The 5,131-nt window shown below is 27.7% G+C and overlaps 1 non-coding gene across 1 annotated transcript; it reads left to right on the forward strand.

Moving 5' to 3' along the window:
- Positions 1–1,952: 1,952 nt before the first annotated feature.
- On the forward strand, positions 1,953–2,034 carry TRNAS-UGA (transfer RNA serine (anticodon UGA)). The gene has a single exon. It is a non-coding gene; the product is annotated as a tRNA-Ser (tRNA).
- The last annotated feature ends 3,097 nt before the right edge of the window (positions 2,035–5,131 follow it).

Consider the following 5,131-nt stretch of genomic DNA (forward strand, 5'->3'; position numbering starts at 1 on the left):
AAAGGTTATTGTCTCAAATAGAGCTCTATTTCACCTCAAATCTTTAGAGAGCTGTTTCTTTCTGCACATCCATATATTCTTCTTTCACCTCCATAAACTTTCATATTTCCAAAAGTACCCCTCTATAATATTTCGGATTATATAATCTGGAAGTCTTTTTTCAAATTTCTAATTAGCTTCTGATTACATAATCCGCAAACCTTTTTTCAGATGCATGATTAGTTTCTGGATTATGTAATCCGAATGTCTTTTTTACCTTCTGGATTACATAATCAAAAAGTTTTTTTTCAAACGTGTGTCTAAATTATATAATTCGAAAGGTAAAAGAAGGATAAAAGGATATTTTCACGTTTTGTATAGGGGTAGCAGAAGAAGCTATGGACATACAGGAATAAACAATTTCTTTAGAGATGTCGAGGGGCCAACTTTCACTCCTCCCTCCACTTTCCATTTTCTCAAATTAGTCCAAAATCACTCTTCCAAACATGAACAATATCCTACCTTTCTCACCCCCACAAATCCACACAAATAGTAAGTACACCCTTTTAAACAAGCATTAGTGTTTCTTACTTCCTAAGTTTTTTTTTTCTTTCTAATTTTCCTGATCTCTACTCTCCCACCTTCAATCTGTTCTATATCTCTAATTAATGACATCAAATTCCTTTCATCTTAAATTTAATTTTTTAAATAACATCTTAATTTAAACCAAACAACAACAAAATAAATAAATTATATAACTAAATATGTATTAAAATTAATATACATACTAATATCTAAATAAAAAATTATTAAAAAAAGTAACTTAATAAAATAAAACATCATGATAAAGTGGCATACACATAAATATTAGCGCATGTATTTTGTTAGTTTTAAAAAGTAATATATTTATAAAAATAATTGTTTCAATGAAAATGAAATTTATTTATTCTTTATAGAAAAAATTACATTAAAGTAATTATTGTAATTTTATCGGTTAACTTTAAAAGAGTTGAATATAAATTTTACAAGAGGATAATTAAGATATAATACACTAGTAAGTGAAGCAAAATAATAATACAAAATTTATATTAGTTCACTTAAAGCAAAAAGCTAAACAACAATGTATTTTGTTGCTCAAGATAAATTACAAGTATTATCATTGCCATTCATTTTTTTACTATTTGATTATACAAGGTTTCTCAAAGTAAAGTACACAACCTCTCTAGGTTGTCCACTAAACTCCCTTGAGTTTATCACTAATTATATAATGTCTCTTCAAACTAAGTAAACAAAGTCTCTTCAGATCCTACAACAAAAAAATTGTTTGATACAAGATACACATTTCTGAAGTGGATATAAAATTTAAGTTTTTTTAACTCTAAAAGTTGTAACATCTCACTATTTCTATTTGCATTTGTATTGATAAAGTTTTTATTATTTTGTTACGACGTAGAAATTTTATGGTGCAAAAACCCCTTATATGGAGTGAACATTTCCAAATTTATATTTATATATATAAATACAAAAAAATAATGAAATATTGCAAGGTCATTTAAATTTATTTATTTTCATAAAGTCATTTGTTCTTCAAGCTTGGTGCTTGACGCTTCATCAAGGTAGAAAAGTTTTAGAACATTTTGTCTTGACCTTCTTATTTCTTTATGTTGCAAACATTTTATGCTTCATCAAACTAGAGAAGTTCTTCAACATTTTCTCTTGATTTTTCTTACTATTTCTCTTGTTCTTCTTCTTATTTTGTGGATATAAAGAGTAAAATTTTCATTATAGATGTCTTTTACACTTCTTGTTTACTCTTGGTCCAAAAATTTGGTCTAATTTATGATTTATATAAAAAGAAACTAAAGAATACATAGTTATAAAATTAAAATTAAGATAATAAACTAAACAATTTTAGAAAATTGCAAGTTATCATAAGGGAATTAATTATTACTGTGTTTTAGACTTTTAACAATGTCGATATGTCCGAGTGGTTAAGGAGACAGACTTGAAATCTGTTGGGCTTCGCCCGCGCAGGTTCGAACCCTGCTGTCGACGATTATTTTAAACTTTTTGGTAAAAAAAAATTCATCAGATAATGTTTATTCTAGCATCCGAGCCCAATTTTTAACATTGATATATGGAGATGGTGACTGAAAAATAGGTTGGAATTACTTGATTTTTCCATTTTTCTTATAAAGATTGTCAGAAAAATTTGAAAATATTTATATAAATTATTAAAAAATTTGATATTTTTTTTAAATACTAATTTGAATAATGTAAAATAACAAAAAAAATAATGGTATATTAAATTTATTATCATTAATATTAAAATATTTTATCATAAAATTATACCTAAATTAATTACTTGAGTCAATTTTATATATTGTTTCTCCCAAATGTCACATTTTCTTTTAAAATTCCCCAACTACACCCCCTTCCTAGTTTATTTACCCAAAAACCACTTATTTTATTTCTACTGAACCTGTTGCCCGTGGCCGGATTCAGCTGTCAAGGATCCAATTCCGTACGAGTTTCTCTTATTTATTTATTTTTTAGAAGGTTTTTTTAAACATTACAGAAAAATTAAATGAAAAATTAAAAAAAAGTTGATTAAATAAAATTGATTTTTTTTTCTAAAATTCATTTATTATGTGTAAAATATATGCAAAAGAATTAAATTTACATTTAAAATTTGTACTTTAATTAATTAATTTTGAATAGTGAATTTATAAGTATAGTATAAAATATAAATTAATCAATAGAATAATTATTTCTAAATAAATTAATAGAATGATTATAAGTTCATTAATATTAAAAAATTATGATTATTATATTTAGTAAGTTTATCCTTTTTTATATATAGTGGTGTTTTACATTTTAAGATTGAAATAAAATTTTCATTTATATATTAATAATTAATCTACTCATTTATTTCAATTTTAAACTATGAAATTGAACTTAGTAAAATTAATAGTTTAAGAAATATTGAAAATTATATATAATATAAAAGAATATCACTATTAATTGGCAAAATAGAACAATGGAAAATGACATTAAAAACATGAAAAGTAACGACAAAAAAATAGCATTATAAATGATAAAATCAATAAAAACGTGAAAAGCAACAATGAAAAATAGTGATAAAATCAATAACAGAAAATGACACTAAAAATGAAAAATCATTATACTACACTATTTTTTCTTATAATAATCAAATTTATGCACTAATGAATTATATCCTCAGTGTTTAGCTTGTTCAAATATTTTGTTTGGACAAAGAGTTTAATCTTTTCCTCACATTTGTTTAGTGAAGAGAATTAGTCAAAATTCTTTTGTCTTGAACCGCTAATAAATTATCTTTGGAACAACATTTGTTGTTATTTTTGAAGTAACAAGTTGGCTCTCACTGGATTTGAATAAAGTTAAATATTTTTTTTTTACAAACTAGTATATTACCTACTCGATAATCACAAACAACATAATAATTTATTTTGGTTCACTTACAAGTTAGATTAGGTTTAGTTTTTAGAAACTTTTCAAAGGGTTTTATTAATCAAAAGTTAATTACAAACAATAGTACATAAATTATTTTTAGTTATTCTTTCTCAATCTTCCCATCAAATTAAGAACTCGAGTATTCTTTATGACGGATGATCATTCAAGAAAATACATGTTAGACCATTTATAAGATCAATGACTAAGAAGATTGAAAAAGGAGGATTGAAGAAGAAAAGGTCTCAATGAAAAAATTTCAATTGTTTAACTAGTAGAATATTAAAGTTTTTTCTTCTTAGATTTGTAAAATTTGTATAAGAATAAATAATTTATATATATATTTTTAGACCTGTAAATATTCTTTGACTTCAAAGTTGGGCCTTAATTTGGGCCAATCAAGACTGACCAACAACAATAAGCAACGAGGCACCATCAAGAGGAGCATGAGAACATGTCACCTCGTCAAGTGAAACTTGCTTGGCACGTGATGTGAGTTGATTTTAGGATTGCACATTTTATGGGTTGCACTTTGTTTATGAATTTTTGTTTTAAGCAGAATATGGTGAGAAACCCAAAGAAGATTGTCACTGGATACGAGGTTAAGTAAGTGTGAAGGTTCTCTTCTAGAGAGCAAAGAGAAAAACACAATTTATGGTGAATATGATGATAAGGGGAAGAATTAGAACAACATAATAGAAGAATGAAAATATGATAACCGAATATAAAAGAAGAACACAAGATCATAGATGGAATGGAAATGGCACAAAAAGAAGGAAAAAGAGAACTAGATGAATGGATGAAGAAAGCTTATGGAGGAGATGGTGGTCACGCTACTTGGAGTGGTGGAAGACTCCAAGATGAGTGGTGAATGGCACTTGAAGTGCACAAACACTACATTTGAGAGCACTCAAGACTCACTAAACACTCCTGCAGAGTTTCCTTTCTATTTCAAAATTCAATGTCAAATACATGAGGCAAGACACCATATTTATAAGGGAGGCGTGCCTTGGTGGAAAAGAGTGAGAGGAGAAGGGAGAGGGAAAGACGACCAGGGTTTGACCTAGGGTTAATGCCGCCCCCTACTACCTAATTTTTAGAAGGTAGGTCAACAAAACCTAAACCTAAGTACTTGTCTTGAAATGTGGGCTTGACACAAGCCTAATTTACTAAGAACACCCTACTCTAGCTTATTCTTCTATTTGAACCTCCAAGGTTAGCCTAATTTATTTACATAAACTTGTCTTTTAAAAGGATCAGAAGGAAGAACATTTGTTGCTCTAGTCTATGTCCAGTTCTTCTTCTGCTGAGGTCCTTCTGAAGTTTGGTGGGGCCTTGTCTTGGATGCTGAGATGAATGACTTAATTGTGAAGTGTCTGTTGTGTCCTTGGTTATCTCTTTGTCTAGTTGGGTTGTATCAGCAAGTTTCTTTGGTAGCTTTCCTTGCAAGTAACTCAAGAGACTTGTCTTGCAAGCTACTTCAAGAGTAGAGTGTCTTAGAAGTTACATGTACATTACATTTAGGTAGAAGTTGAATTTGAGTTTCATTTAGGTTAGAGTACAATAGAAGTTATCCGATTCTATAAATATCTCTCTAATGCATCTTGTAATCACTTTTTTAATTTAATGAGAAATGATGTTCATCTAGAAAATTTCTTTC

The sequence above is a fragment of the Phaseolus vulgaris genome, unplaced genomic scaffold, assembly GCF_000499845.2.
Source record: "Phaseolus vulgaris cultivar G19833 unplaced genomic scaffold, P. vulgaris v2.0 scaffold_17, whole genome shotgun sequence".
NCBI lineage: Eukaryota > Viridiplantae > Streptophyta > Magnoliopsida > Fabales > Fabaceae > Phaseolus > Phaseolus vulgaris.